Below are 15,697 nucleotides of genomic sequence, written 5' to 3' on the forward strand. Positions count from 1 at the left end.
TATCAGCAATAAAAATAACAATTTATTAACGAATTTAAAGCTGAAAACGAATTTAAATTATTCCAAATACTTTCAAACATGCATTCCATTTACGCAATGAGAACAAATACAAGAAATCAACTGGAGGAATTTATAAATTAAATTAATAACATAAATGTTTAACATCGCTTAAGATAAAGCAAGGTATTTATTGATATTGTATTTTGTCGGGACCTTGTAACAATTTCTCAGCCTTTTCGGCTTGTCTTCGCACGATTGTTTCGCTTTCATTGTGCCTGTCGCTTTCTAATAGCCGTTAAGAACGCTTAAAAACGGAATAAACTGAGTAAATAAGAAGTGTGTCAGCTTAAACATTTAAAAGCGCTGCATTTAGCAACGATTCAATTAACACATGACCGCTATTTGGCAGGTGAGCCAGAATGTCGAGAACTGTTGCTTTTTTTGTTTTTTGTTTTTTTGGCAGCCATGTGGAACCCAGAGCGCCGACTGTGTAAACACATGTTCTTGCAACTGATTACAAATTTACGATTGTATACGATTATAGGATTATATATACTACATACTTTGTACGTTTACTGTCGATTTTTGTTTCATTTTGCCAGGTCTTTAATGTGCATTTTATTGCAACACTCGCCCGCCGCCAAGTGGAACAAAAGACCAAGAGGAACAAGACCTCAAAAGTCCAAAAGCTGCACATACATATACACACAATTCTCTGAAATCGAAAACAAAAAGAATGGCATCTGAAATTGCATTTGGTTAGTCATGCGCGAAATAATAGCACACAAAACTATAAAATATAATAATAATAATAATAATTGTTAGGTGCAAAACCAGCAGACAATTGCGCCGTTGCCTTTGTGTGTTTTTTTGTTTAATTTTTTGCCTTTTGGTTTTTTTGTTACACTTGCCGTCAACTTGGCAGCAGCCAAGCACTTGGTTTAGTTGCAGTTTTTTTCTGGTATCGCCTTTGTGTGTTGCCATTAATAATGATTTAATTTCCATTGTTTTCCCGCCAATTCTGCGCGACTGCGTCAAGGACGCGTCCATGCGTCAGCTTCATCAGCTAGCCAAGAGATTTGTTGTCTTGGCCAAAGGCACTGCAATGTGGTTGGACGCGTTGACTCAATTGACCTTGCCGCCGGAATTGTAACTATCCACGTCAGTTAGTCAGAATATGTGTCACAAATTTGAGCACTGTCTTTATCACCTTTTGGCTGGCTTCACCTCCTTCTCCAGGTTTATCGCTGTTTAAACTACTCAACGCAAATATACCTCATCGCATTTATAGAACTTTCACCGCTGAAGTGTAACTCCGCAGCCTCAGCTGATGATTCAGTGGTTCTTTTGCTTAAAGTGTGCTCAAAAAATCGAAAAAATACCCATTCGAATTTAATGAATGCGCCATCATAATAAGCATATACATATATAGACATATGTAAATACTATACAAATGAGCCGAATGAACAATAATTGCGGTTAGAACTGTGTGGCCAGTGGGCTTTCCAGCTGAGAGAGAAAACTGGGTACTGAGAGAGCAATGACTGTGTTTACAAAAAGCGGAAATCAGGTCAAGTCAGAAAACAGCCACAGTAACAGCAACAAGCGACGGCGCTTGTATCTTTAGGCCAATGAAACACAAAACGATGTTGACAACAAACAAGAATAAAATAAGGTAAACATGATCATGAACAATTTGTTCTAATTTCTAATGCGAATGCTAATGCTAATAAAGCGGGCAACGGGACTGGCACCCCATCGTCTCTCAGAATCAATAAATCGATTTCATAATTTGCGCGCATGATGCAGCGCATTCCCAAAAATCAGCCAACGACTAATGTCTATGTCTGAGTTCCAGTCGCCAGACTCAGTCTGCCCCCTTTTTTGGTGCTCAACTCTTTGGGTAATGACATTGCCGTATTCCTGTTCCAGAGAGAGCCAATGGCTTGACCTTGCTGCTTAGTCGCAGGCATTTTGCATAACGGCAATTGTGACTTAATTGCTGCCCTCCCCTGACACAATTGTACGATTTGGGCTGATTGCTGATTAGGCAATGCAAACATTAGAGCACACAATCGTATTTCTGTCCGTCTGTGTGTGTGTGTGTGTGAGTGTGTGTGATGCGGGCGCCAGGAGTTCAATGTCAATAATTGAGCATGGCGCACTCAGCTCCTAAATAACGGTGCAGTGTCATTGTCAAATGGTTGTTAGCCAACAAGTAGGACGACGACTAAGTCGACGACGAAGACGATGACTACGACGACAAATAAAGTTATTAACAATGCGCCAACATGTACGTGAACTCTGAAAATGGACGAACGTGACAAATACCAAAAAGCCAGGCATCGGTCCAGGTTACACAGCGTCGATCCAGCTCCCTCCTCCAAATGTTTGCATAAGCAGCTGCTGCTGCAGCAATCGCAACAGCCAACGGCCAGCAACATCACATTGTCCATCATTCCTAGGCAAAAAAGCTGGCGGCAGGCAAAGCAACTTTTTTTTGCCAAAAGGGCAAACGCGTTGCAACGCCGCCAACGTTGTTCGACTGCCTGGCTGGTCAGGCTGCAAAACACCGTTAACATTTTATTTGACTAAAATTGCCTTTAATTTATTGCTGACGTGGCAGCATTTGCATTTGTTGGCATGAAGAACTGAGAACTGGCTGCGACTTGTTCGTGCGCTCGTGGATGTGGTGGGGCCTCGAAATGTTTTCATTGTTGATTTTGCAGAGCATATCTGCCGCCCGTCAAGTGCCACTTGTTCTAATTTTTCCATTTCAAAACCAATCAGCGCATTGCATTCGTTGTCGTTGCCTTTGCTGTTGTTGCTGTTTTGCTTTTGCTATTGCGGTTGTTGTTAGGTCAGGGACCCGATGTCAGTGCCAATGCCAGGGCCAAGTGTTGAGAACCAACCAAACCAATAGCGCACAGCACTTGGAAATCGTAGCCTAGACCCTGTGGGCCATGTTTCACATCATAAATAAAATGTGGCGACTAGCATTTTAATAAATCAATTAAACGGCGCATTTGCCAATACGTATTTGCTACTCAAGTTGCCAGCATCGTTTCCCGCGAATCTACATTTCTCTTCGACGAAGCCAGGAAGTGCTGGGCTGAGCTTGAGCTTGAGCTTGGGCAACAGGTACATCGATTCTGATTCTGATTCTGGCAACAAGTTAAGGACATGAATGCCCGCAGAGTACAACAAGCGAAGAACACGTGTTTAACTTCAACTTGGCACGTACATGAAAATATTGCACAAGATAAGAATGAGTTGCTGTTGCTGCTGCTGCTGCTGCTGCCGTGTGGGTTAGGTTTTGGGGTTGGCCCCGGGATAACATCCGCATTTTAATGGGCATAGAATGAGCCATAGCCATTGCAAATTAGAATGCTCGCTAAGCAAATGCGACGTAATTAATGCCAGAGCATAGCGAGCAACCTGTCAACGCAGCTCAAAATCAAAATGACAACTTGCGGTACACGAGTACACAGAGCACTCGTTCATGTCCACGCCTACGCCCACGCCCATGTTCCCGCCCACCTATGACAACTGACGACTGTCGACCGTCGACTTGCGACTACAAAGTGGCCAACAGCTATGCAATTAGCATTTTTTGTCCGGCAGCGACAAGTTTATGCAAAGTTCAATACCAACAGCAACAACAACAACAGCAGCAGCAAGAACGACTGCTCCAAATCCTTTTGAAGAAACTTGGTCAAAATACTTAAGCTCGAGTTGCATTGCTCTTGCATTGTCATCGAAGAATCGAGCGGCCCAAAGCCAACTGGCGAAACTGGGTCAACACTCTGTCAGAAACCATCAAACAGCTAAAAAGAATCTGTGGAGGAGTTTTGCACTCAGCTGCGTCCATCGATGCATTTGACATGCTATGACAGTTTTATACGCGCCAATTTGATGCCACATCAACAACAATAACAACAACAGCAACAACAGCAGCCACAGCACAGCAGCTCTTCGATGCCCCCTGCTGCATTTAGGTGCTGAAGGTGTTTAGGCCATTTGCATATGCCGCGTCGGCCTTTGTGATTGGTTTCTTTTTTGTGTGTTGCTGTCATGGTTAATTTGAAGGCTGATCTAAACTGTAATAAAACTAAGAAGACACAGATCAAGGTAAAAACTTTATAATCGTTTTCTGAATCATTTATATTTAAATATTATACGTAGCAGAATCTTAATATAGTTTTATGACACATCGCACTAAACGTTGAATATTTATGTTGACAATCTATGGAATTTAGTTATCATTTTTATACAAAATTATTAAATAGGAAAACATTTAAGAAACATCTAATAATACTTATAAACTTGCTCAATTTAAAACGAAAAAAATGCTACTGAGAAAAAAATTCCCGATTTTCATGATCAAACCAGATCTCCAAATGTGTGAATATGTTTAAATTAAAATATTTTATTTTAATAAATTCTTCCTTTTTCCCATTCATTCCGGCATTGTTGAGCTTATGACATCAATGGATTTATATAATTTTTGTATAGACATATTAATTATTTACTTTAAGGTAATTTATTAAACCATAATTCAACACCAGAGTAGAGTATTATTATTGTTAGGTGCTCTTGAGTAATTACTGTGTCTTCAATTCACTTTCACACAAAAACTTGAATTTGACATATGAATAAGATTGTTATAATTTATGGCAATAAGTAAAAGTTAAATCTATATATAAATTGCATATTTAATTGTATGGTTGTTATTCAAAATTCAAGCAAAAGTTAAATGTATCTATAGAATGGGTAAATTGAATATTTAATTGTTTAACTGCTATTCAAAATTCAAGCTATAATTAAGATTCTATTCATGGGAAAAAACTGTTTTGTGTTTAGAAACAAAATCACAAATCTAACGGAATTTTTAGCTCGTGTTATTACTTCATTCTTCAAGTGAAAGCTAAATATATCATTTCTTAAATAATAAAGAGGAAACGAATTAAAAGTTCAGTTTATTTGAGAATCAGAATGATTTCCTTTTTAAATAAGAGGGGAATATTTGCACTTTTAGCTGGTGTTATTACCCAATACTTTATGTAAATAAGAGGGAACTATTTGCAACATTTCCTATATATATGATAAGAATACTAATGAAAATTAATCGAGGAACTTATCATACTACTTTAGCAATACTAGTGTTAGTTCGTATTTTAATTGTTGCAAAAATGTGGTGTAAAATGTTTATTGATTTAACTATTAGGCCGCCACACGCATTCGGACTTCTAGCATAGAAAGCACATCGCCTGCAATAAGATCTTAAATTACAACAACCACGTTATCGAGTACAAGCAGCTCGTCGTCCGGCTTTGGCACGAGTTGGAGTTGAACGAGGAAAGTTTGGAGGCAAAGGCTAACCACGACCAGAAGAAGAGTGGCGTGTACTTCGTGTACATGGGCAGCGCAATTGCAATCGCCCTGACCTCACAACAAGCCGCGGCGCTGTTACCGCCTCGTTGGATTCCCTTAACGCCTGCGATATTACTCTTTCTCTCTCTCTCTTTGTGCCTCGAACACTGTTGCTGCTCTCTTTTTCTCTCTGTGCAATTTCGACACTTTCAAGATTTTACTTAAAAAATTTGCCATAAATAAGTGCCGCAACGGGTGTCTCTATGTACGTATTTGAGTCTTATTGAGGTGCTTGTCTATGGAGGCTGTGCCCTTGCTTGTTACTTGTTGTTGTGCGCGCGATGTTACTCTCATTGTTGTTGTTGCTGTTGTTGTTGTTGCCGTTGCTGAATGTGGAAACCTACACGCATGTCCAGCCTGATGATATGTACTTTCGCAAACATAACTGACATGTTTGCCTAAGAGGCAATAAAATAAATCCCAAACTAAACACAAAGCCAACTGGACAACGCGTCCACTGTCCAAGTATCCCAAGCAGAGACAGCCAACCAAACAGACAGACAATCAACTCGCCCAGAGATCGCACGTGTCGGACGAGCAAATGAAGTTAACTCAATCATGGGCCTGGGCAAGGGCAACGTGTCGGTCGGCAATAGTAAAAATGTTAGAATAACATGTATGAAATTTATCAAGGCTACCATAGGGACTGGCTCCACGGCTTCAGAGCACAGCACAGACACAAAGGGCAGCAGCAGCCACCGTAGATGTAAGCACAAGGACTGGCTGGGCTGCCACACGCTCAAGGGAGCAACAAAGTGATATTTATGCCAATTGCTAGCTTATAAAACTGACCAGCTACATGCGAATGCGAATGTGAATCTAAATGCGTGTGTGTGTGTGTGTGTGTGGGTCTTAGAAGTGCCAGTAGATGTGGCCAGGGATAGCACCACATGGGCATAGGCATAGGGCAACAGTTGCTGATGTAGCTGCAACATTTGCTGCTGCTGTTGCTTCTTATGGCCGCTTGCACTTTGGCGCAAATACAAGCGGACACTGAAAGGTGAATTCAATTTATTACGAGTGCATTTCAAACTCGAAGGTTGAAGTTGAGCTAAGCAGAGCTTGTTTTTTGTGTTCGCTCTGACTGGCTTATCAGAGCAAACTAATCCTTGTGGCCAAAGTAAATGCAATTATGTGTAGTTTATGCGCTCGCTGGCTTCATACTTTTGCTTGATTGACACATAAATTTGCGATGCATGCAAGACGATAGCTACTGCCTTGGTTTTTCTTTTGCCTGCCTGCCTCTCTAACTCTAACGAACGCTGGCCCACTAAAAAGTGTGTGTGTGCTGCAGCTTCTGCTCCACCCCAATGCGATACAATACAACTCCCGCCACTGATAAGCAACTGATTGTTTCGCCATTTTCCCTTTTTGCATTGTCATCAGTCAAGGCGGCTAATTAAGCGGGCGAAAATGCAATCGAATGTTTTCACTTAAGTGCAAGTAAATTTCACAATCAATGGACTCCAACTTCAACTTCATGCCACATTCTCATTCTCTTCATTCTCTGTGTTGCAGCTGTGCAGCAGGAAGCAGCAGCTGAGGTAGCAACATCTCAGCAGCATTTGTTTGCAGTTAGAACTTGAACTAGATGCTGACTTGGCAGGTCATTAGTAGTTGTCAATGATGGCGTGATTTGTGCGGCACTTCCTGGCCAGCCAGCCAGCACACTCTCTTCTATTCCTGCCCAAAGAGTGAGAGAGAATTCCAAACGCAGTGATACTCTCGCTGCGACTTTTAATTACATTTTTTACATATTTTTGCGTACGCATTGACAACAGCAACAACAACTAGTCAAAGTCTAAGCATTTGCCGCCTGCCCACGTAGCTGAGTAAGAATTTATAGACAATGCAACTACTTCAATTATGTCGATAAGGCACACAGGCTCCAAAGATCGAACGTTACCCCGCCCATCTCACGCCCCGCTGCACACAAAGTTTTTGCATAAAAATGTCGAATGTCGTGCGGCGTTTGTTACTTATTACATGCGACTGGGGCGACCGATATCGATATTGTTTGCTCCACCATACAGATCACACACACACACTAAAGCACACTCTTGCATAGTTAGTATGTTATATATAGTCATATATAGTATAGTAGTACGAGCACAACGTGGTCTGTGTCGCTAAATCGACCTTCAACTTTGTTTGCAACCTTGTTAGTTAGTTGTATGTTGTGTGAGTTTCGGTTGCTGTTTCTCTGTTTCTGTGTTTCTCTCTGCTTTTCCCTTTTATTTTTATATTTCTTCTTCTCATTTGTTGTAGTTGCTGTTGTTGTTGCTGCTTGCTGCGTGTTTTTCTTTGGAGTTCGGTGCAATCGCGATCACTTCTCTTGATTGTAAGCGGCGCAAAGGCAACGCCTCCAACACCGCCGACGTCATCGGCACGCAACTGACAGCAACAACAGCAGCAACAGCAGCAACAACAACAGCAACAACAACACCCGCAATCAACAATTGCACGACAACTAAACACTGTCACAACTGACTGACAACAAAACTGGAGCTGGAGCTCTGCTTCTGGGAGCTGCAGGCTGTGTTTTCATTTTCGTTTTCGTTTGCGGCCAACAACGAAAATTTGTTGCCTGCGGCGGGGCATGTTGCAAATGAAGCCAATCAGGAGGACAACAAGAGTTTTTCTAGCCATCATTAAATTGAAAATAAAATAATGCACTGGCCTCTCTCTACCTTAGTCTCTGACTCTGTCTGTGTCACGCCTGCTTTAATAACTTTGTCCTCGGCAGTATCGTTGTCCACGCATCTTGTACTGGACGTGCAACGTGCAACTTATTGCTCTATTTTCGCGCGTTTGCTGCAGTTTTCGATTTCAGTTTCACTTTCAGGCTGCCATTGTTTGCAGCCCCATTTGCTGCCCATCATGTTAACAAGCACTTGGTTGGATCCCAACGCCAACTCAGCACGTTGGCAAACCCTCTGCAAAACCCATCAACAATGTAAACGAGCCCGCAGGGCTACATTGCAATTACATAGAACTCTTGGACTTGGGCAGCGACTAGCGACTGCAATAAACAACCTAAACGACATCGTCTATGAGTGGGCAGCAGTTCAGTTCAGCAGCAAATCAGCAAAGTCACAATCACCACACAAATTCTGACCCAAAAGCCACAGAAAAAAAACACAAACTAAAAGTCCTTCACATTTTGCATGGAAATTCTGAATTTTGCGTCATAATCAACATGAAATTGTTGCAGTTATTCGTATCTCGTGACTCATCAACATCATTAACGTCGTCATCATTTGCAGCGAACATGCTAGCAGCCCGCATGCTGAAGAACAGGTAATCCACACTCAGCTAAGATCGACGCAGATCGAGATCTGCCACAATATCTAGATGATGATGATGTTGATGTGACGTCACAAGGTCGTCGAATGGCATTGCCATTGATTGTGGAAATTCCTGTGAAGTAACCACAGCTTATATAGCATGATATATAACAATAAATATTCCATCCATATATATTTATAATTTGTGTTTTTTTCACAGTTTAGCTGCCTGTTACCAGGGAATGAATCGCGTTTATCGAGCGAGCTTCGAGCAACATTTTTTTGGCTAGCCGCAATATTATTCTTAATACACACAGACAGACAGATACATAAGTATATTAATTGTGTTGTGATCGGGTTAAACTTGTTTGCAACTTTCGGACGTGCTTAACGGTAAATCTTAAATACATTTTACATATTAATGATAATTAAGGCAGATTTGCTTTTTAATATATTGCTGCATTGACATTTTGGATTATCATTTCGAGTGCAACTTTATGACATTGTTTCTCCCTCACTCTTTCAAACACGAGAGGCATCATTTAAATTTATAATTATTTTTTTGATTTTTTCCTTAAGCCGTTTTTATACCCGCTAGCCATAGAGTAGAAGGGTATTTTAGAATATGTATGTAACAGGCAAAAGATGGCAACTCCTACCACATAAAGTATATAATCTAATATAATAAAAACTGCTACTGCAATCAGGTCTTAGCTGCTTTGGCTGACAATCTGGTATATTTTCACTTCTGTGGTTATTATAGTCTTTTTATGGTATATTATTTGGTATACTGAACAAATAATACCGCACTGTTTCGCTTAAATTCATAACGGGTTACGGGTATATCACAGTCGAGCACACTTGACTGTAGCTTTCTTAATTGTTATAAATAGAAACATGCCGAACTGCTTCTGGCTGTAGTGTTTGACAAAGCAATACTCTAGAACTGAGCTGACGGATTAAATATGTTACACTATTTTTGTAATTCTAATTTTTAACATAAGTAAATGTCCATTTACATTTATATCAGCCTGACTTCTTTTACATTTAATACAAAATATTTTAATAACTTTTAATACACAGACATCATAAATATTGAAGCTTGCTTTGCATAAATCTTACATTTTTAGTGGTAATTAGATTTATGAATGATTCCAATTTAAAATGTATGGACTCTTTCTGGGAGCTATTTTTATATGTTAGGGTATACAAACACAAACTGAGGGAAAAACTCCACAAAAAAAAACCGATCATTGAACTTGGTGCGTAAAAGTCGTGTTTGGGCACAGGTCAAAAAGTGAACTTCAGCTTGGGCAAAAAACAAAATAAAATAATAATATTGTTTGGTACTTGTCAGTTCCAGTTACCAATTGTAGAGCACACACCCGAAAAATACTTGGCAAGCAGCGGAGGCTTTTTGCGTGTACTTTTGGCATTTTTAAAAAATGTGTCGAACAGGTTTGGGCAGACACTAAATAAATAATAACATACTAAACACTTTTTAGCGAATACAGCATAGGATTTAATAATTAAATATTGTGTTTTTGTGTGAGCTGATAATTTATTTATATTTAAGAATACATTTCAAATGTTTCACTCAGTCTCACAGTGAGACTTGATACCGAACCGGATATAGACTTAGGGTTCATGCTAACACTCGTAAACGAGTATAATACTCGTATATACTATATATATATGTATAGTAGTATTAATCAAGTATAGCATTATGTCATGAGATAAGTGTCTAAGTCATGTTGGTCAAAAACTAGTTGGCTAAAAGTGAAACCACTTCAATGTGCGTTCTCAAGAAAAGTGAAATTTCAGCACAACAATATTATTAAGAAGATAATAATGATTGATCGATCGATGCTCATGCAAATTTGTTAAATGCAGCATAATTTCGCATGGATGGTTAATTCAATTAATAAATGAAGCTTTACGATTTGCCCCGAAGGCAAAAGCAATAATCGCGTATAATAATTATAGAATTTGAGTCGATACGTTCTTTGTGCGATTAAACATTAACATTAAACAAACACACAATTAAGTTTTAAAGAAAAAAAAAAACATTATATTATTGGCGAAATATTTGCTGGTGCAATACGATTATCGTCGAGGTGCGAGACAACTAATGCTACTTGAGCAGGCCTACGAGCAATTAATGTCGCATTCGAGTGTGCAGAAAATAATCGACAGCTTCAAATCAATTAAACAATTCAAAATTCGTATTCGTATTCGTCTGGCGGAAGTAAAAGCAAACGGATAGACAAACTGCAGGAGGCAGTCGATTGAGAGACAGCAAAAGAGTCAGAGCCAGAAGACAGACAGGCAGACAGACGGTCCATGTTAGATGCTTGGGTGGGTTAAAGCCATTAACATTGGACTATGACTCTGATGGTACAGATATGTACTCGAGTTTCATTAATCTTCCGTTTTGTTTGTTGTTTTTGCTTAATTTGGTGCACACACAAGATAAACACATGTACAGACATAAAAACAAAAAACAAAAATCTATTTAAATACTATATATATTTTGTTTATAAATAACAAAGCCAAAAAGCCATAGTCAAAGCACACCCGTTTTAATTTTCTGCATATTAACCAAATAGGAAATCGCGCTAATTGCTTGGCGTCGCTTTTTTCTCATTTTGTTTAAGACCAAGCAAGCGTCGTCGATTCAATATGCCCACGCCTAAGCTCGGCTCAACTTGGATCGGATTGGATCGATCATTGTATGTAGATTACGTTGGCCAAATGATGCTCAATCAAGTCAAATGGTCAATGGGCAGCCAGAGACTTAGATTTCCAGTTATGCCGCATTTGTCGAGCTGAGCTGACGAGCCTTACGACGAGAATTCTTTTAAATTATGCCATTAAATAGTAACAAATTAATAACAATTAAATTGTGCTCAACACAACGCATTCATCAAATAGTCAAAAACTAGTTAATTTGTTGGTGCCATCAGAACTTTAAAGAAAAAAGGCAACAAAACTGGAATCTACTTGTATTAAAAACCGAAAACAAATCACTTTTATTTTCAGTTGCCAACAACTACCTCGCCTGGGTAGCTGGAGAGCAGCAGCAGCAGCATTAAAAAGAATTAATAATACCCACAGATTTTGCTTCACTGACGGTTCCAGTTCCTCACTTGGTTATTTTTAAGCTCTGTGCTCATGTGAAACCAAAAGTAAGCAGCAAACCATCAAAAGCGTCAGGAGTTCAAGTCAAAAAAAAATGTATACACACCTTTCGGTTTCTTAGTTCGGTCATTCTTAAGAACGAATATATATGAACTATAAAGATTGATATCATTGCCTGATGCCGGATCGGATAACTAACTAGCATAGTAGCTGTTGTTTATATTCGTTGACTTCTCCAGCTGAATGCCTTGACGTAAGCAGCGAGACCACACAAAAAACTGGTTACAAAAAGCAGCCAGATTCTAATTGTAAGATTTCAAAATTTTGGCTGCCGTCGCCGACGTTGTTGCTGTTGCTGCTGCTGTTGGATGTCATAAAATTTAAACTTTTGTCGCTGATTTTCATATAAAAAAGATCGTATTGTTTGTGATTTCTTCATGTTTATTCAAGGCCATACCACAGGCCATGCCAAGCCAAGACATGCCATGCCAGGCCTGTCCATGTCAGCCCAGAGCAGAGCAGACCAGGCCAAGTCAGGGCAGGCCAGCCTGTTATTTGCATACTCACACACATTGAGGGGCTTAGAACAACTTACATACTATTTAAGCACACACAAGCATGTTATAGATCAGATTTAGCTACTAGTATGCAGATTAAGCAATCACAAGCTTAGAACGTGTTAGCAGCTCGCGTGATCTAAGCCTCCAATAGAACCAGTAAATAGTGTAATAATGTGCACTGCATTCAGAGATCAACTTATCCACGCGCTGTTGCTGGCCAGAGCGAACGACTAAATGCAGCTTCATAAATCAAGCGACTATAAATAAGTCAAAGTTAATGGTCTAAAACCCATAGCAGAGAACTAGCGTATAAGTTCGAGTTGATAACGCGCCATAATCACTCACATAACTATTTATAGAGGCGGCAGTAAAATATTACTGGCAGGTTCAAAATGTCCTTGCTCATAATTTTATGGCAGTGCGACACTATGACTGGAATGGCCTAACGCCAGCCAATAAACTTGTACACATAACTGCACTGCAAAAAAATGTAACTGGTTGCAAAGTTAAAATTGGTGACTGTTGGTCACATTTTCAATAACAACAAATATTTAAATATTCCATCTGCTACATTTGGTATAACGTAATAGTTTTACATTCAATATATAACATTTTAAATACAAACTATTCCAAGTTTTACATTTGGTATAAGGAAATACTTTAACATTGAAGAAATACTATATAATTAATATTCATAGGTCGGCGGAAAGAGCTGTTACATTTCCTGTTGCCACAAAGGTAAACACCCTTTCACCTTATTGGATATTAAATATAAATAAAACATTAAACGAGTTAAAATAAAAGGTTTTTGCTCTCTAAGTGAAAACATTTTTGAAATATCCAAAATCTTATATACCGCTTGGCAACGATATATACTTTTACATTAGCTCATTAGCATACCCATATGTAAAAAGGCTAACACAAAAATCAAGTTATGAACTATTATTTAAATTAAGAACTGTAAAAATATCAAGAAAAAAGGTAAAATATAATATTTACTATTTTTTTTTTTTTTTTTTTTTTTTTTTGCAAGAAATTTGGGTATACTTAACTTTCCTATTGTTCAAAATTTCATTTTATTTAGGTATAAATGTATTTGGCTTCCCTATTTAAATAAATTTCATTCAGTTGTAACTATTAGAATTCGTTGAGTGTAGCTTCTATTTATTTATCGTCTGCTACTTGTAATTGCCACAAATTGTATGACATTTTTATGCCATTTGGCCGGCTTGGTGTGTATAATTGATTTACGTGCTGTTTGTGTATTTGCCGGACCAGCAATAAATTTATATTTATGTGCAGTAGCCACAGTTCTGAGGTGCCTTATCGTTTTCGCTTTCTGTCTGCCTGCCGCCCGGCAGGGGCACTCGCAAGTGGACACATTAATCAGCGGCCACTAAAAGACCAAGTGAGAACGCCCACGCCCACGCCTGCCATGGGATGCGCTCTAATGGCGCAGATATATTTTTTTGCAACACTGTTGCTGAATAAATCATTGAGTGCGCTCCTAGCTTCAGCTTGACTATGATATGATGATGTTATGCTCTGCAGTTGCCGCCTTCGCCCCCATCGCAATAATAAGTATCTATGCGTCTCATGAGATGGCAATCAAGGCAAGCGTTGAAACTGCAATTAACACAATCAACATTTTTAATCTAAGAACATTAATTAGCTTACTTAAATTGACTTGCCGTTGATTTCATTGCAGCTTATTGCATACTGGACAACTTAATTGCGTTAATTACGCATTAGATTATTTGCAGTCATATCGAAATGTTGAAAACGAGAGCTGAAACCTGAATGCAATCTGAGCTAGTTCCGATATAAAATTGTTTAAAGATTGATTAGAGCATAAGATAACAAAAGAAATAATTTACGGCAATTAAGCCAGAGATATGCAATCTTTTTACTACCACAAACTGGTTTAATTTTATGCAGATTTCCTGTATTTTAATTGTAGAGAAATTCATTAATAATTGACTTTTTATTAACTCCAAGCTCATCAAAAAGTTAATTAAATTGTAGAATGAAACCGAACCGAAATATTCAAGCGGAACTGTTGTCATTCACAATTGAAATCGTTTGGAACCAGAACGAACTTGCCCAGTTCTTCGAATTATCGTATATACATATGTATGTGGTATATAAGTAGTATTGCATTTGGCTTAATTATATATTTAAAGCTGACATTTATTATAATTAGAGTTACAAACTGCATTCTCTGTGTCTGTTGTCTTGTCTTGGCTCAGTTTCGACGTTCTTGCGTTCTTGGACTTGGACTTTTTCTATAGCTGTGCTAATTTGCTTGCAACTTGATTAATAAGCCGCCATAAGTTGCTATCACAAAACAGCAGCCACAAACTCGAGACCATTCATCTTCTAGACAAAAGAGCATCGCCACGTTCTTAAGTTGTTCCAAGTTCCTTCAGCTGCCGCCAATTGCGGCGAGTGGCGAGCGATCTTTGTGAGGTGCTGAAAACGAAATTCATTTGGCTGCAACGCGGCCTTGAGCATGAATTATGTGTGCAATTACTCTTCAGGTTGTCATGCCTGCCCCTCCACACTACAGCCACACAGCCACTTTGAGAAGATCGTTGTAGCTTTCGTCTGTCTGCGATGCTCTGTTTTAGTTTCAACTGCTCTTGCTGCTGCTGCTGCTGTTCTAATGCCAAGTAAAAGTGCAAGTTGCCAGTTACGATTATGGAAGTGTGCCACTTGTTGCGTGTGCTTCTCTGAGTGTTTGCGCTGTGCAACTGCAACTGTGCCTGTCTTCTTTCTAATGGCGCCACACGGCGGCGATTGGTGGTTGGTCCAGCCGGAGGCTCTCTTGGATAGAGTCAGCATCGTTGGCACTTAATTACAGCTTGTTGGCCATGTTGCAAGTCAGCGTGTTGCCTCGCACGCTGCAGTTTGCAGTTTGTTCAGTTTGCCGTGTGAAATGAATGTTGGCTGTCATCGCGTTTGGTGCATGTTGTTGATATCATCGAACAACCTTTGCTGGCCTGCAATGCAACGATAGCCATCGCTATCTCGCCGTCACCATCGCCATCTCTGTCTCGTTTTGTTTTGTGATATGTGAAAAGTCGCTGCTGACTAAGTCAGCATCATCATAATCTGTGGCCAACTTTTGACAAGACACAAGTCAAGGCTGTATGTATCTACCACGTCTTGTTAGAACACTTGTCAGCTAATTAATACCCATTCTGGGCAATGCCACACATCACAATTTCATCAATTAGCGTATGAAACAGCGGCACACATCTGAGACAGAGATTG

The sequence above is a fragment of the Drosophila albomicans genome, chromosome 3 (genome assembly GCF_009650485.2).
Source record: "Drosophila albomicans strain 15112-1751.03 chromosome 3, ASM965048v2, whole genome shotgun sequence".
NCBI lineage: Eukaryota > Metazoa > Arthropoda > Insecta > Diptera > Drosophilidae > Drosophila > Drosophila albomicans.